Source organism: Triturus cristatus, chromosome 12, assembly GCF_964204655.1.
Source record: "Triturus cristatus chromosome 12, aTriCri1.1, whole genome shotgun sequence".
Classification (NCBI taxonomy): Eukaryota; Metazoa; Chordata; class Amphibia; order Caudata; family Salamandridae; genus Triturus; species Triturus cristatus.
In genome coordinates, this window is record NC_140595.1 from 113511381 (window position 1) to 113530354 (window position 18974).

General features: G+C 47.4%; 1 protein-coding gene across 1 annotated transcript in view; it reads right to left on the reverse strand.

Moving 5' to 3' along the window:
• INTS3 (integrator complex subunit 3) overlaps positions 1 to 18974 on the reverse strand; it is a 590139-nt gene that overhangs the window by 292732 nt on the left and 278433 nt on the right. The window lies entirely within an intron of this gene.

Sequence of the window (18974 nt, forward strand, 5' to 3'; positions counted from 1 at the left end):
TGTAACTCCTGATATTTCTCCTGTAAAGTAGCACTGTCCACAGTACGTCCAGCAGGGAGAGAGCCGTGCAATATTTATTTTCATTTTGATAAGCTACATACAATTAATCTAAATGGGCATTATTTACAAGGCCAGTGGTTGGCGTGAAAATAAATCTGCCATGGATCCAGAATCTATGGACTACTGCTGTTATGTAAAGTTTATACATATGTCTAATATAACTTGACTAGAATTTGACATTCATCGGTCACAAACTACACCTTACTCCAACCTTGCAGATTAACTTGTAAACCACAAACTAGAAATAGGCGCTTTTAAAATGCGGCAGTTCACTACAAGCAGCACCCACATCTAACAAAGTGGAATTAAAAACAGATCTGTCTGCAAAGCTCATTCCTACCCTGCAGCCCTAAAGCTAACCTACAACAGGGACAATTCATATTTAAAAGACAGCTAAGGATCGGACACTGCTGTTACTGTACCTACACCAGACAGTTCTGCCAATACTGCCCAAAGCTGACTTGTAGCATGATTCATTTAGAATAGCCATTGAAAACACTCTTCCACTACAGCTTACTTGTAAGGTGCAACTCTACAACAATGTCCAAGATTGGGTTCAGACAGCTTTAAAGTACTGTGAAGTCCCTTGCTTGATGAACCCATGGTATCCCAGTACTGGTAGCATACGGTTCAGCAGGCAGGGCTTATCCCTGAACAGGAGCTCATCCTTCAATTGAGCTACAGAACTACAACCACACCCTCCACAGCACCAAACCAGACACCCCACACATCTGTTCTGGAGACTACACTGCTTGGTGCATCTCTCAAATGGTTACTTGCATGAAGTATTCCAGTGCAGTACAAAACAAATTGCCAAAGTGATGTGACAGTGATGCCTAAGCATCATGTGCGGTCCGTCCATGCTTACTGGTCACACCCACAAAGACATTATAATGCACCCTATCCTCCAACCCAGAAGGACAGAGCAGTGAGGAGGCCTTGCGTTTAGCAGGACTATTAAGAGGTTTTCTAGAGGCTTTTTCTTGCCCACAGAACTAGTTTACGCGCAGACCGATCCTTCCTCAGTGGTACCACTTCAAGCCATTTAACTGTAGAACAGGAATGAAAGATTTGGGATTCAAAAAGCTCTGTGCTTCTTTTCTTTCCCCTCTCCACCAGCTAGTGAACGCACCACATGGGTAAAGGTCTGGTATCATGCGTGCTATGGACCCAACAGGGCTGGAGATCAGGCACCTTAAAGAGATTTTGTTTCTTTCCCTTTTCAAAATGCCCACACGTAAATGTATCCTACTCAAAAACAGAGACCAGGAGATAAAAGGTCAGAAAACTAAACTTCTATACCACGTTCAGTTCTCCTAAGTTCAGGTCCAAAACAATTGACACAGATTATTACCTAAAAACAAGCATCGGCAAAGTCAAACGGTTTCACCTTTTGGGACCCATTGGGCTTGCCAGTACTTTTACCCGAAGCTGCACAGCAATGGCAAAAATGCAATGATGGCATGTCCGCCTGTTGCTGGTCACGTCATACAGTAGGCGCTATTTTACTTTGTTTTATGGAGCTATCTGAGATGGAGGATGCCATTTAGATCAGAATAAAAAAAAAGAAAAATGACATCTTCCAAACCTTGCACAAAAAGTGTACAAAATAAAGAAAATACCTGCAGGACGATGGTACACAGCAGCACAAGAGGGGGATAGTAACAGAGAGCAGGGGGAAAAGAAGACAAGAAAAAGAGCGCTACGGAGCACATTGAAGAAACACACAAGGAAGAATGCAATGCAGCGCATGCATGGGGGCAGCAAGAATCACACGGGCGAAAGCTAGAAAACACATGCACTTTCATGGAGTGCTGAAATAAAGAGAAACAAGCATTTGCAATGCAATAGGGCTCGCATTTACAAGAGTTTCAGCTATTGGCATTGTAAGTGACAATGCCTTTTTTTATGTGTTGTTTTAAAAACATAAATAAAAAGGCATTGTCATTTACAACGCCAATAGCTTAAACTCTCGCAAGTGTGAGACCTACTGCACTGTGTTTAGCGTTACGAGAGAGGGTGTCCCGCCACAAAGTTATTTCAGAAAATAGCGTTCGGAGGCTGTAATAATGTAATTAAAGCCTACCAAGCAACAACACAAGTAACAGGTAGTGTCCTCGTGGGAGGTTACAAAATGAGACATGGCCGTACTAAGGAGGGACTACTAAGCCTACTGACCAATGAAGAGCCACAGTTTACAATGGACAATGATACAAACCAATGAAAAATTACGGCGGAGAGTGGGCGAGCCTTTAAGTCCTTACATCAATACAGCATGCCTCGCAGAGCAGAAAATGCGCTGCCTAGGCTCTAACTAAAAAGCAGTTCCCTAAATGGGAGCAGTGGAAGGATACAAGTCAACCAACCATAAGGGTCACAAAAAGGCCATGCACTAGAGGAGGGATAAAGGGGAATGGGAGGGCAAGCCATCAAATAACAAGAAAGCAAATGAGTGACAATAATGGCAACCAATGTTAGCCAAGGGTCTGGTTTTAAGCCCACTCTACGTTTTTGTTAAGCCAACAATAGGTATTTTGTAACCAGACAACTTGCACTGTCTAGCAGTTGACTAAATAAATAAACACAAGCATTGCCAAAGAAGCCAAAAGGTCTGGCCTTAGCAAGCACACAACTGTTTTTAACTTTTATTCTCAAACATATGCGATAAGCTACCCCCACCTCCCCCAAAATTGAAGACGTATAAAAAATATAAAAATAAAGGAGTGGCACAGCAGTAGAGGTACACCAGCCCGACACTGAAATACACTCCTTGTCAGGTGGTCGAGCACAAGTAGTACGGCAAAAATGCTGTCACTCGCAGTGCTAGACTGTCAATGGATAATGTGGCCTGACCCACAGCCTCATGCGGTATGCTATGGTGGGGGAAGCAAATTTTGACTAACACTTGAACAGACCAACTGTCGAAGACAGTTGGCCTAAAGTATGTGTATTGATGTGTATATTTATTACAAATTTTATAGAAAACAAGAGGCAATGAGACAAAGCAGTCTCTAGACCAGACCTAAAACAAGCACTGCCAAAGTTGATAGGTCTGCCATTGCTTGTTTTCTTTTGTCATGTTTTTTTCAAAACTTTACTGGGGAAGTTGCTGGACCCTCAGCAATTTAAGACAAGCATTTGCAATGCAATAGGTCTCGCAATTGCGAGATTTTGCGCTATTGGCATTGTAAATGACAATGCCTTTTATTTATGTGTTTAAAAAACAACACACATAGAAGGCATTGTCATTTACAATACCAATATGTCAAAGTTTCTAAAAAGCGAGACCTATTACATTGCAAATGCTTGTTGTTTACAAGTGCCCCATGCTGTGCTTTCATGTTAATAGAGGCCACGCCCCTTTCTTTAGACGAGCCGTGTCTAAAGAAAGGTCCGCAGCTGCAATTAAAGTGAATGTGTGGTATGGGGCGCTTTACAAATGCTTTTTTTAGTGAAAGCATGCATGGCGCGCTGAATGTTGCAGAAAAGCATATAGTGCCTGCAGTAGGGGAAACACATTTAAAAAAATGGTGCTTACAGACCATGTTACATCTGAAGTAAAAAGGCCAGTCCTCATGGGAGGTTACAAATGAAGACAAGGTGGCACTAAGGCGGCACTAACAAGCCTATTATTGAATCAGAAGCCAGCATTTACAAAGGACAATGACGCAAGCCAATGACAAATGTGGGCGGAGAGTGGGCGGGGCTTCAATCCCATACAGCATGCCCCACAGAGCAGCATAAGCGCTGCCCAGGCTCGACCTAAAAAAATTGCTAAAGTGTATAAAAATTGTCTCAAAGCACTTATTGCCATAGTGCTCGATTGCACTGAAAGGAACTACTTTGTGGGCAGATGTGCTCTTTGTGAAAGGGTAGAATGATGTCAATCACAGTAAAGTTAGCAATGGCCTGCCCAGTTGCCTAATACTGTAGTGGGTGTAAGAAAAATGCGAGCATAACGTAACAGACCAATGGATGAAAAGGGATGGCTGAACTTGAGACCTAAATTAAGTACTCAAGGATCTCCCACGTGGAAGGCAAGTAGAATAGAAGAAATGCACAGGAGAAGAGGAGCAGGAGTGAGAAGATATAAATGCAAAATATAACAAAGAAAACAACATGGCCCAAGAATCAGCAGTGTACTCCGAAAGAAAAGAAAAGCAACACCGTATACAGCGCTTCAATCCTTCAGGAAGCGTCACCTAAAAATACCTCTTCCCGGCAGCGTCAAGTAGGCTGTGAAGGAAGAAGTGAACGTTTCCTTGCTCAGCGGCAGAGCAGGCCACCCCACCCCCTGCTGAAGCCATTCTTCCCTCCTCCAAAGGACTAGAACACCAACAATGAAATAATGAGGACAAGTCTAGGGGGCAACCAATGCAGGCTGGAGCACAGAGCAGAGATGGGAGTAAAGCACCTCCTCACAGAACAGAAGATCAGTCTCGAAGAACTGCACAGTTGAATGAAGAAAACGAATGTCAACCATTGACAACACACACAGGCGCGTTCTCACAAACCCTCAAGTACGGCCAGGAAATTATGAACATTTGCATAACTAATAAGGAATCGAACGTGCAACAATGCGTAGACTGCTTTGGTGCGCCGCACTGAAATAGCCTCATATTTAATTAAATCCATGGATTTCTCCCAAAACTGTGCACCCCAAACTTGCATCAATTCTCTCACCAACATTATATGACCTGCTATGTAGTGATTAAGAATAGCTGCTGCGGAAGGATTTTAAGGCCTGTAGAAAACATTTGCGCCCAATATGATAAAGTTAACAAATCTGGTGTGTGTTGATGTATGTTTGTTGTCTGCATGCTTGTATGTTTGAGTCCCGAGTGCCTGAATGTGCATGGCTGTGTGTGCAGAGATGAGATGCAAAGGGTCTGTGACTCAACGGGTGCATAGGTCTCACTGCATGCGGGAATGTGAGAACATATGACCAGACAACGCATTATGAGGACTCCATCCTATTAGAAGAGGTTCTAGGATATAGATTCACCCACCACAGAATCAGTGATCAGGTCGAGAACCTGCAGATTTATGTAACCGCCTCCTTCTAGCTTCCTTGAAAATATAAGCGAGGTAACTATAACAAAATAAATGCAAGATCTCAAATCAGGATGACAAAAGGTTTTGAGCGCATGCACACTACGTGCTCTGCAATCCAGGTGTGAGTGCTGCACCGGTCCAAAATGTTGAGGGCCACCAGTATGAGTTGGTCCCCCCCACTTCTGAATGTAAATCATGGCTGACATGTCTGTCCTTATGAGTGCCATTTTCCGCTGGAGAAGGAGGATAAATGCTTTGAGGTATAGTTTCATGACTGGAAGTTCCAAGTAAATGATGTAGCGACCCTGGTGCTGTGGAGGCCAATTGTCCTGTACGGTCATGTGGCGAAGGTGGGCGCCCCACCCCACAAGAGAACAAGAGAAGCATCTCTGGCGATAGCCACCTGTTTAGACTAGAACTGCTGATCAACAAATCATTGCTGTTCCACCAGGGGAGAGAATGCTGGTCCCTTGTTGTTACCAACACTAGGTCATCCCACCTTCCTTCTGTGTGTGCCCATTGTCATGATAGACACTCTGGCAACGGTATTGTGCAATTTGGCATGTAGGACAGTTGTAATGAAGGAAGCCATCACAGCAAAATGGTTCAATCACTGTGCAGCCAGTGACAGCACGATGTATCTGAAAAAGAGGCAACAGCTGTTGGAATGCCATTCCCATCTGCTGGTTTGGCCACCCATGGCCTGTTTCTGTATTGAGAACTGGTTCTAGAAAGGGCTACATTTGCTGTGACTGGACATGTGTTTTGTCTTTTTTGCACTGATGGTGAACCCCAGTTTGCGCAGTAGAGACCCCGCAATTTGAGTGCGGGATAGACACTGGACTTTGGTGTTGCTCTTGATCAGTCAGTCATCTAGGTATGGAAACCAGTGAATAGTCTGGCTGCACTGTAAAATTCCTTGGGGCTAGTGTCACCCTGTGAGTATGCACCAGTATGCAGTGTGTCAGGGATAACCACCCCTCTGGTGTAAGCTGGCTCCTGTGGGGCAGGTTTGTATTTCCTTTCAATGCAGGAGGTTACCACTCTGGCCTTCACTGGGCCTTTGGAAGTGTTTGCCATGGTCTTCAGCATGCTCCTGAGCATGGGCATGAAACGAATAGATCTTTCAGTTCTGAAGAGGGTTTGCAACGGGAAATCATCCTCATCCTCTACTGCATGCAGCTGGATCTGGGAATGTTAAGCTGCACTTTGTATGACCGCATGATACGCATTAGTATTATCTGGTGGGGACAGCTTTACTGGGCACAGCTCAAGATCTGGGTCAACTATATATTCTTCCCAAGGATCTTCCTCAACCCCTGTAGTATAAAGGGCTCTTCCACTGGGTCCTGGGAGTATTAAGGACTCGCTGGGTCGGACTTTGTGGCTTGCATGTCAGGTGGTGGTGAGTGTGCAGGTAGAGGCAGTGGAAAACGTGAGGGAGGTAGTAGAGTAAAGTAAGGAGGACTGGCGGCCATATTACTGATTATTTTAGTGCTTGTTGGTGATAGAGGAGGAGGTGAGTGTAATTCGACCTCGAAAGACGAGGCACTGTTTCTGGAGTCAAAGGCTTCGTGAGTATTTACAGTGTTTGGAGGCATAAACAGTTTCTTCTGAGTCTCATCCAAGACGTCAGCGAGTCTTTGCAGTATCAAACCCTTAGAGGTCTCCGGACTGGCTGTTGAAGGTGGTTTTGATGTCGACCAGAAGGCTAGGAGAAGTAGGCTCTTCTGTGTCTACTTCGGGTCCAAGGTGCACTTATTGGCGCCGTGGGCCGAGGTGTTGTTGTCTTTGGCATCAAAAGTGCTGGCTCATTTGACTTCAAAGGGGGATGCATCTTTGGCGTTGAGGGAGGTCTCTCTGGGGCTTGCTGATGATGAAGCATGATGTGGGTTAGTGCCCTTTGTCTTGCCCAACAATAAATCAACATCTAAAGAAGCATTTCTCCAGGGCTTTGGCTTCTTTTGCTTTGTCTCAGGGCTAGACGCCAGACTCCTGTGGGTGCGGTGCTCTGCCTCGACAGCCATGTGCTTTTGGGCTCCAAACTGACCTGTAGGAGCCACCAAGGTGTGCGGTGTCGACTTTGTACACCGTTAAAGTAGCTGGTGGATGCTGAGGTAGTGGTTCAAGGAACTCTATATCTCCGTCAGAAAGATCCAAGAAACAGGTTTCCACCTCTTCGTGGAATTGGCCCCTTGGATTAGGAGATGGCTGCCCTCTTTGGCTCTGTAGAAGTTTTCTGCTCCCAAGATGTCAGGAGTCTCAGATAGCTCCCCATGCTGCATGCTGTAGTGCTCCCACCTTCTCTCCCTCCTATGTCTGAGGGTTTTCTTACAAGGAAATGCTAAGTGGCGCCAAAGTCTGACTCTTTGTGCTTCGGGAAGACACACAGATTGCGGATGTCATGGTGATCACACCAGGTGTACTTTGCACTGCACATTTGACAAAAATGGAAAGGAGGTCACCACATTGCTAAGCCCTCAGCGCAATCTGGAGAGAGCCTCTAACAGCTTTGAAGGAGAAAACACGGAGTCTATCACTGAATGTTTGAGTGGATTCTAAAAACTTGAGAAAAAAAATTCAAAGATCTTCCATGCAAGAGGACTGTTTTTGTCTCCGGAACAGCTGCAGAACCTGAAAGAGAACCAAACCAAGGTATCCCAGACTGAGGTAATGCTTTGACGAGAGTGTGAGCGGGGGAGAGAGTGAGCGGGGGAGGCAGTGAGCGGGGGAGGCAGTGAGCGGGGGAGGCAGTGAGCGGGGGAGGCAGTGAGCGGGGGAGGCAGTGAGCGGGGGAGGCAGTGAGCGGGGGAGGCAGTGAGCGGGGGAGGCAGTGAGCGGGGGAGGCAGTGAGCGGGGGAGACAGTGAGCGGGGGAGACAGTGAGCGGGGGAGACAGTGAGCGGGGGAGACAGTGAGCGGGGGAGACAGTGAGCGGGGGAGAGAGTGAGCTTGAGCGGGAGAGAGAGTGTGTGTGTGTGAGAGAGAGAGTGTATATATTTTTTTCCCTGAAAAACACGAGGCTGGCTAAACAACTAAAGCAGTCTCTAGGCCAGACCTAAAAAATAGTCTAATGACAATTGGCATCAAAACGGTGCCAGTCAAAATCTAGAAAATCTGCTGTTCATAATCGTTTAAACCTCAGAAACATTTTATAAAAGAAGACTGACGCCCACAATATATTTAAGCAGAAAACCCAAAAAAGTCAAACTGCTCAAACCTGCCAGGTACTGAACACCATAGACTGTGGGCCTAGATCTCACAACTCTTCCTCCACCACACTACTAAGTGTTGCATCCCATAACACAATAACTTCACCTTGGTGGTCATCACACAACACCAAAATACTTCCCACAGAGGATCAAAAACAAAGAAAACACCCTTCCAACCACACTTCCCTACGTGGCGTAGCTTGCCGCCAATGCAGGCAAACGCTTCAGTGCTGTACATAGGAGAAGTAAACACAATATTAATGCTGCAGTAGAACATTCCTAATGGATACGTTTGAACCTTCGGTAATGCCTTATCTGGTGGAGACAAGATCTAGCCGCAGATTCCTTACCTTTGAATTATTCCCAGACTGCATCCGGAAAACTTTCCACAGCAGTACCTCTGTGAATCGGTAGGGGGCATCGAGCAACTCCGTAATTACATCATCCGTAGGAAGTGACATCAACAGAGTCTATATAAGCCCTACCCCGATGCACTGACGTCAGTTTTTTCCGTGACCACTTTCAGAGCTAAAAAGTGGAGCCACTTATAGAAACTGCTAGAAAACAGTGTGCCCAAAAGGATTTTATTTTTGTAAAATGTCTGTTCTTGTATTTCTTTTTGCTTTAACTGAAAGGCATGAGAATGCTTAGGAGGGATGTGAGGAAAGAAAGGACAAACCAGTTCACAGAGCGGGGAGGACAGTGGGTCGTTAAGGAATCTGCAGCTATATTCTGAGTATACCAGATAAGGCGATACCGAAGGTAAGCAACTTATCCATCTGATAGAGACATCTAGCCACAGATTCCTTACCTTTGAATTAGATAATCCCGGAGGAGAGTCTGTGAACTGGTCCAAAGTACCCTGACCAGAACTAGCCTGTCTCATTGAGGGGAGAGAGTGACCGGCTCCCGGAAAGGGAGGGAAGAAGATACCTACCAGAAATATTGCGGAAAACCTGTGTGGAACTGAAATCCACAACTATGGGTAAAACATGGGAAAGACACCCATGGCAGAAGAATAAAATAGGTTGGAAAGAACACTTCATATAACACAACACTACAGAGTATCCCCAGCGGGAACCGGAACATTAGTTGACGGGGGAAAAGGTGAAGAACAATAACTAATACCACGGAGGCAAAGCTACTTGCCATAGAAGTAAGAGTTGTAGAGAGCACCAACCAATGCTGTAAGAAACTATGGCAGACAATAAAAACAAGCATGGCCAGGGACCATCCGTGGTCATAGAAAACACTTCGAAAAAGAAGCAGGCCTTCTCAGACCATGCAATGTAAGACCCACAGAGGAGGAAGGATTAGCAACTGCAAAGCAATGAACGAGTGAAGGCTCTGCAGGACACAATGAAAACCGCATCGATGGAAGCCAAAACGCATTCCCTTCTAGAAGGGCAGCATAACATGAGCGCCTATAGATAGGCTGCCATAAAAGATGTAGGACTACCGAGACAATAGAATGTACACATGGGCATACATAGACAGACAGACACACACACACACACACACACACACTCTCTCTATAATAAAACATACCCAAGAAGGGCACTTAGAAACAATCACAACAGTGGACATTGACCGAGATGTGGCACTGGCAGGCTTGCAAGCCACATGGTACCGTATAAAGGAATATAGGGAGTAGAAGATATCACCCATCCCAGAAAAATGAAAGCAAGGGACATAAACAACACTATTGACTGAATAGTGACAATAAGGCGGCTGAGAGGTGACTGAAAGAGAAAACAGCAGGCTTAAGACAAACCAGCTAGAACAGAGAAACGAAGACCACTATCAGGGGCTGTAAAAAGAGCAAAGTGAACATAGGCCAACATAGGGAAGGCCTATCCAGATAACCAGTCTCCATCCTAAAATAAAGAATAGCAGAGAATAAGGGTACGTGGCTGAAGTCCAGGAGAAAAACAGAGTAATAGGTGGGGGAAGACCAACACCACAAGAGGAGGTCAACAACCAGACGATCAATATAAGAACTGAAATAACAGATGGAGTGGCAGCACATACAGCACAACAAGCAGGGAGGCCATATAGACAATGAGTTTATAGGCGAAGGACCCATAAAATGACTGAAAGGTAGAATTGAAACACAGCAAGAAACCCACAGTATACTACAACTATGGAGGAGAAAGAACCCTACCTCTGGAAGAGAAAGGAGAGAAACAATAGAAAATGTCACAAGCAAAAAGAAATCCCTACCTTCCCCGGGCAACCTGTGTCCAGTCAACAATTCCTGTGACATCAAGAGTGAGGATCCCAGTGTCATCCGAAACCGGTATGTCACCACTCATGAGGCCAAGGGGTAACAAACCCTTAAGGAGTTGGAACCTTATCCTCGCTCGCGAGAAGTGAGGGAAACTCCCCAGAGAACCCAAAAGGAGTACCAAGCCTCTGCACAAATCAACCCCAAGAGAGGGTGATCAAGGAACACATGTCCAAGAAGAACACCAGTTCAGAAACTAAATGTCGGGGAGGTATAAGAAGTGTCCTGGAAATGTTTCCAACAAAGCACAAAAACATGCATCATAGAAGAGAAGGGTCAGCAGAGTACACCACCCATGCCAAACAACGGACAAAGTACATTAATAGGGAACCTTGAGAGAAAGAGAAATGACCAGAATCCTTCATAAAGCAAAAACCAAAGGAAATGATGGACGGAGTGTTGAACATTGCAAGCACTCACCCCTAGTCAACTGATCTGGGTTCCTTCATACCCATGCAGAACGGGAACGAGCACGAGGAGGTGCAAAGCAGGAAGGAAGGTAGGAAGATCGCAGGGTGCAGAAGCTGACGATGTACCCTAGGTCAAGAAGTTTGCCCTCTTCCCTCACGTCTGCTAGGAAGGTCACCATATAAAGTGCAAGGAAAAGACCCCCAAACTAGGGAGGAGATCGCACTCAACAAATCAGAGGTGGGAAGCAAGAAGCAACCCCCTGCACCATCCTACCAAAGCGCACAATGAGACTTCTCCTATAAGTGGCACCAGGTGCCAGAAACATATGGAGGAATGCCTGTAGGGCATACCGAAGAAGTACCCTGAAGGGCAGGGAACAAGGCAAAAGTGGTTCCGCACAAGAAAAGCAAAATACCCCAAACAGAACCTGGGTAGAAAAACAAAGGATCACCTAGCTTAAACAGGTGTGGAAAGCCAATAGGGCCATAAAACAATAAGCGCCCCAATAACAGGGACCATAAATGGTCATTGACAGTTTAGGAAGCAATAAAAAAAATACCTGCAGGAGCACCACACTGGGTGCCACTCATAGGTGAAGGAAAAAGCCAATGGCACGGTTCCAAAATGGCTCACATGTTAAAGTAAACCTAGGTGACCACAACCCGTACAAGCTCGGTACAGGGCAAAAAAGAGAAACTGACAGTATACCAAGCAGGGCTTAAGATTTTGCTCCACCCAGACAATCTCGAAAAAGGTGTAAAGCCGAGTCAGCTTGCGCGTCAAACAGATGTGGACCACTGAATGGTATGTCCACCAAGATGGACTACACAGCCTCTAAAAAAAAAAACAGAGGAGAATAACCAGGCACGCCAGTGAAGAGCTACCGAAAGAGACATGGCTCTCGACAGAATCTGTGCTATCTATGCCACAGCTAAATCAGTAATTTAGCCGCCTAATGGCCATCCTGGAGCAGCTGAGTGAGTGCGTCCCGGGTAACATCGGGGATGGAGGGGAGAAGGCGCAAGACTGAATCCCACAACATGTGAGAAAAACGTCCCAGAACACAAGCTGTATTAATGGACCACAAAGGGGAACTGGTGGCAGAAAAGATATATCAACCAAGAGCACTTAGACTTTTAGTATCCCTGTCTGGAGTGATGTCAGGCAGGGCGCCCATGTTGGGGGAGGATGTAGCAGCCTGAACCACAAAACTGTGCAGAGGAGGCTGCCGGAAGAGGCAGATCAGGTCATCAGGGGCAGGATGGTGCCTATGAGCTATAGACCTGTCCACGGAGGCCCTAGAAATGGGTTTAGCCCAACAGAATATCAAAGAGGGCTTCACTGAGGGGGGAGTACAGGCTCAGCCCCCATCTGGCTCTGATGAAGCACCCCAATTAGGAGATCAATAACCACCTCTACAGAAAGGAGCTGCAGCTCCAGAACCACTGCAACCCTCTGCAGAATCTCAGCAAAAGCAGAGCTAGCCTCAATAGCGAGGCTGGGAGGAGAAAACAAGCCAGAGGATGGAGAAGAGTCAGGGCAGTGTGTCTCACCAAGGTCAGACACCCAATGAAACTCTGGAGGTGGCAGAGGAAGGTAGCCCGAAAAGAACTGTTCCGACGACGACGCACCCGATGTCGAAGAGGTGACACCTCGGGGGAGGAGAGACACAGTAGCGACAATCTGCAACGGCGACTTCAGAGCTGGAGGATCCGTGCACCAGAACCGGCATGGTTTCGATCTAGGAACCAGAGGGCCTCACTGACCGAGTCAGTCTAAGCTCCCCCTGGCTCCTTGGAGCAGAGATGCGCACCAGAGGGAGGCGGAGAACCAAAAATAGCACAAAGGGAGAGATAGTATTACCTAACCTGTTCCACAGTCGCCTCTGCGCCAGAGAATACCGGAAGGAGCGTGGGAGACTTTCTCTGACTCTGCAATCAGAGGAATTGGAGGCATGTTAGGCACGCATACACGGTAAAGTCTGGGAAGACCGCGACTCCGACCGCCTACAGAAGCAGGATTTCGGGAGCTGGCCTTCGAGCGGTCCTCAGAGAGAGAAGACTGCGACAGGCGAGGGACCTTCGACTACTACACCACTAAAAGTGGCATGCAGTGCTCCTTCAATGCCGATGACCGAAGACATAAGCTGCACCCTTCGGAGCCACAGTGCATGCCCAGATACCACATGCAAATAGAATGAGGGTACGGCTCGACATTGTAGTCCACAGGACCCCGAAGACATCCAGGAAGAGGCAGACTGTCATTGACATAGGCCAAAATAGCCAAAGGGTCCGATCTCCGGATCTGCATGGAAGTGCAGAAAAGAAGAAAGTGACGTCAGCGCTTGCGGGAGGGCTGATATGGACTCTTATGTTGTCAGCTTGTATAGCACAAGGTTACTCCAGTTCGGAGTGGCCTCACGCTGAATTCCGACAAGACCAAGAAAAATTAGAAAAAGACTGGGCGGAGATTACTGTTGGTTAAGGCTTTTCTTAAACAACCAGGTTTTGAGATGTTTTCGGAAAGCCATTTCAGAAGGCTCCAATCTGAGATGTAGGGAAGTGAATGTCACTGTTTGGCTGCCAGAAACCTGCACAACACAGTGCCAAAACGCTCTCTGTTAAGTTTGGAAACACTGACCAGTCCAACGGACCACTCGTTGCGGCGTCGCTCGACGCCCGCTACCGGCGCGCAGATGTGCTGCTCTGGAGAGTTTTCCAAGTCCAGTCTGGTTCCTCGGAATAATTCAAATTTAATGAATCGGCAGACTAGATGTCACAATCAGATAAACAATGCAGCTAACAAAAAATGTGGTAGTGCAATCATCTTTAAAAAAGCAAAAGGTCATTTGTGAAGGAGTTAACAAAGAGAGATGAAAAGAGTATAAAGTATTGTGATCCCAACATGTCAGAGGTTTACCAAAAACGTGTTCACTAAATTCCAGATGTTGAGATATTTCATGTTTTAAGGAGGACTCCAAAAATATCAGTGCCTCTGTGGAAAGTTGACAGCGGTAAGAGTAGAAAAGGGTAGGAAGAAAATTCGAAATAATAAAGAGAATAGGAGTAAAAAGTGGTTACAACATGCATCACCATATCTTTCGTGCTTGTGAACACCCTTGGCTTCCCGAAACGACAGGACGGAGCCCTGCCCCGCTTTGGCGGCTGCGGCAGGCAGGCTTCCTCGGAGCGGGGAACTCTCGGGCCGCCAGAGCTCATTATTAAATGTATAAGCAGTCCCGGCCATGATTTCCTCCCGGGGGAGGCATATTTTACCCGGCGCTAATCACCGAGAGGCCTCGTTAATCCCCGCGGAGTTGGTCCGCCCCGATTCCATGAGACGTGTTGCCGGTGGTCTCGCAGGCTGCTGACGTTACCTGCGGGATAAATGCCTCTCGCTTCCCTTTCAGTGCCCACAAGTGGAGGAGAGTGTAATGAGGCCGCGCGCAGACGACCCCCCCCCCAATCTCCCCCCTCCCCCGGAGCGGCTCGCGTTTCTGTTGCCTGGCACGGCGCTTCACGCGCACAACTTTCGGAGGCTTCTAGAATGAAACAATATCTGATCCTGGGATAGACAGGCCATTCATCACCCCCGGAAGTCCAGATCCTGCTGCCAGCCGGGTGACAGGACCCTCGCTCAATCTCAAAATCTCAGTTTTGATCAGATGCGGAGCGCACAAGAACCAGTGAAGGCGGGAACGAAAGACTAAAACATGTATTCACCCACAGGCAGGGCCGTTACGTCAACACCCTCAGCAGCGCTTGAGAGAGCTAAGGGGCGGATGGCAGTGCTTCGGTATGAAGGTATTTACCTCAGTGTGTGGTGGGGAATGCGCACCGGGAGAAATAAACGAGTGGCCAAGATTCACTCCACTTCATTTCTGACAAAAACAGCTGAGCCCCAGAAGCTCTGGGTCACCACGGCTGGGTAGAGATGGGGCGGGAGGTGGTCGCAAATGATTCTGTCCACGAGCAAGGGCTCTAGCTACAGCAGGGTCCTCCAAAGTCTGTCCTGGAGGGCCGGATCCATGCCAGACTGGTGGGTCCTGGAGGGCCGGATCCATGCCAGATTGAGGGGTCCTGGAGGGCCGGATCCATGCCAGATTGATGGGTCCTGGAGGGCCGGATCCATGCCAGATTGGTGGGTCCTGGAGGGCCGGATCCCGGATCTATGCCAGATTGGTGGGTCCTGGAGGGCCGGATCCATGCCAGATTGATGGGTCCTGGAGGGCCGGATCCATGCCAGATTGATGGGTCCTGGAGGGCCGGATCCATGCCAGATTGATGGGTCCTGGAGGGCCGGATCCATGCCAGATTGATGGGTCCTGGAGGGCCGGATCCATGCCAGATTGGTGGGTCCTGGAGGGCCAGATCCATGCCAGATTGGTGGGTCCTGGAGGGCCGGATCCATGCCAGATTGGTGGGTCTGGAGGGCCGGATCCATGCCAGATTGGTGGGTCCTGGAGGGCCGGATCCATGCCAGATTGGTGGGTCCTGGAGGGCCGGATCCATGCCAGATTGGTGGGTCTGGAGGGCCGGATCCATGCCAGATTGGTGGGTCTGGAGGGCCGGATCCATGCCAGATTGGTGGGTTCTGGAGGGCCGGATCCATGCCAGATTGGTGGGTTCTGGAGGGCCGGATCCATGCCAGATTGGTGGGTCCTGGAGGGCCAGATCCATGCCAGATTGGTGGGTCCTGGAGGGCCGGATCCATGCCAGACTGGTGGGTCCTGGAGGGCCGGATCCATGCCAGATTGATGGGTCCTGGAGGGCCGGATCCATGCCAGATTGGTGGGTCCTGGAGGGCCGGATCCATGCCAGATTTTTAACATAGCCCCCTTTAGATAAATGTAGTGATCTTAAAAATCTGGCCATGCATCCGGCCCTCCAGGACCAACTTTGGAGAACTCTGATCTAGAGCAAAGGAAACCAAGCCATGTACTGAATGCTCTGTATGAGAGTTAGCACGACAAAATGATGAGTTTCAGGCAAGAGGAGGCTCGAACTGGGCAAGGACTGACCACAAGGGGTTGCCTAGATCTGGGTCAATTTACACACAGTATAATCACCCACTGCTGGCATGAAAAGCAAAGAGGGGACTCCGGGTGAAATTGTATCTCATGATAGAACAGCTTCAAATACACTGAAGGTACAAACCCATAGCTCGAGAAGGCTGCTCGGACAAGGAAGAGGGGCATGGGTGAAATTAAGATACTGAGCATCTACTTTCACATCCAAAACTTTCAGCCGTGGGTATTTTGGCACAGGGAGCCAAAACAGTAGACAAGAACAGAGAAAGACTGACCAGGTGAGCTTACAGAAATTGCTATTGCTGATGGTTTTCAGTGAAGCGTAGGCCAAGACTATTCAACAGGTAAGCCAAGTATTTTCGCAAGACGGTGTCTCTGCAGTGTCAACTTTTCATTCAGCAGGCCCGGTAAGCCTGATATTAACAGTGGCACAGAACTTGAGGGGCTGGTAGTTGTGTCAAATTCTGGCCCTTTCTTAGAACAGGCATGATGTACACAACAGAGATTCTCAAAAGGTATTCTTGTTTGCACCAGGAGCCACTGAAGGGACATCTCCAAATCTGCCAAGTCCATGTACTATTATGAATACAAGGAAGTCGTGATGGAGGATTCAGCGAGGCCAAGGTACAAACCATTGCCACAGAGCATGGACTGAATCTGATGTGGATTAAAAGGTAGAATCTCCAATAACAGATGGAGTGTGGGAGCTTTGGGATGTTGAGCATGCGGGCAAAAAGACAGCGAAGTGCTCGGATTAACACGAGGAACCTACACAATAAAACTATGCTTCCTATCTCTTACCCTCAAGGGACTACTGAGGTCCCTCAAGAGGTGGGGCGAGTGTTTACAATGATCAATTATGAAGAAGCAATTTGACAACTGTAAATAAAGAATATTACAACTAGATTCCGCAACTATTTACTTCAATATACAAATCATGTAATTTTCAGTGAATGGGAGGGAGGGAGGGAGTGGAAGAGCAATGTTGAGTGTAAGGGATGAGATGCAAAAGATAATAAGTCAGAGAGAGAAAGAAAGAGAAAAGGAGTAGAAAAGAAAACGAGAGAGACCAAGCCAAAGAGGCCAGGCTAGAGAGCCAAAAAATGGAAATGGGGAGGGCAAGAGAGCGAAAAGAGGGCAAGGGACGAGCGAGCCAAAGTGTATAAGCGGGTGAGCGAGCCAAACGAGGCAAAGGGGTGAACGAGTTCAAAGACGCCTAGGGGTTGAGCAACCTTAAGGATGTCAAGTCAAAGGGGCACCATAGGGGGAGAAACAGGCCAAAAGGAGGCAAGGGGACAGAAGTGTGAAAAGGTTGCAAGGGGGTAATCAGAAAGCCAAAATGGAGTAAGGGAGCAGAAGAGTGAGCAAAAAGGCGTAGACAGAATAGCAAAATTGGGCGGGTGGGAGACCAAAAACGGGGTGGACAGTAAATCAAAAAAAGAGGGCTGGCGGGAGACCGATCGAAAAAGAGGGACATTGAGGGAGCAAAAAGGAGACGAGGGAGCAAAAAATGGGTGCATGAGGTAGACTGAAGAAATTAAGTGCAGGGTAAGATTCTGTACCTCGATATAGCCACCAAGTGTACTTTAATGGAGGCATATTTGAAGTTTGATCAAGCTAGATGCAGTATGCAAGGCAAAATGTAATGTGCTTGTACTGAAATTGGATGGGGAGCAGCGTCTTGACACCAGAGACAGAAACGCCTCCATTTTGGCTGACAAGTTTCAACAGTCAAAGCAGTGCGGGCTTAGGTAAGAATATCTCACCAATCCTGCGGAATGTCTCTCTGCTCAAACTATAAGTGTTCAAGAATCATACCCATACGTTCAGAAATGCTTGGTTGTGATGCAGAGCCGGTCCATTGTCCTTCAAAAGGAGATTGTAATGTTTTCCCAGAGGAATGGGCTGAACTTCTGAGAGATGAAGAAGGTCTGAACCAAAATTGGCAAGCCCATGCTAGGGCAATCAGGATCAGCTATCAGGATTCCCTCTTGGTTTTGCTGGGAACCCTACAGACGAGAGGAAGAGAAGGAAAGACCTATGCAGAGGTTTTGCACATGAGATGGAAAGAAACATCCACTGCTTCCTGTTAGGTGCTGGCTTTTTTGGTTTGATGGTGCCGCACCATGTCTCTTGCTCGGTGGCCACCTCTGCAATAGATCCTGGCTGTCCAATTTTGATTCAATTCCTTTTTGTGAGATGCTTTTATCCTACAGGGGGAGGGTATAAAGTCTGGATAGCACCAGAGCAGTGATTCCCAATTCATGCAGTTCAAATGGAATAAATGGGACAATCTTTCTCAACGATTTTAGTAGAAGAAAGCAGGAGGAGGTATGCTTCCCAATCTGGTCGGAGAAGGTCAAGTTTACATCAAAGATGCCTCCAAGGTTCCTGACTATCTGGAGCTGGACAAGGAGGGGGGCCCAAAGGTTGGGGCCCCCAGAATGAGTTCCAAAAGGAGGTCTCTCTCCACAACAAAAGGAACTCGTTTTTTTTGGTATGGAGTTTAAGACTATTTTTTCTCATCCAGCTAACAATCTCGATAATGCAGGTGTTGAAACGTTTAGCGGTGTCATCGATATCCGTAGAAATTTACACCACAATTTTACATGTCATCCGCGATTGGGGAGAATCCAAAAGAATGGCAGTCTGGGCAGGGAGGCAACATGAACATTAAAAAGTGTGGGGCTCAAAATGACCCCTGCGGGATGCCGCAGGGTAGAGAGAAAGATTGCGATGTAAACTCTCCCATCGATGCGGACTGTTCTCTGTTGAGGAGAAAGGAACAAAGCAATTAAAAAGACGGTCCTCCCATGCCTATGGCGGCTAGGCGGTTGATTAGCACTGTGTGACGCACAGAGTCAAAGGCTGCGATTAAGTCCAACAGGATAACTGCAATCTTTCCTCCATTGTCGACAATA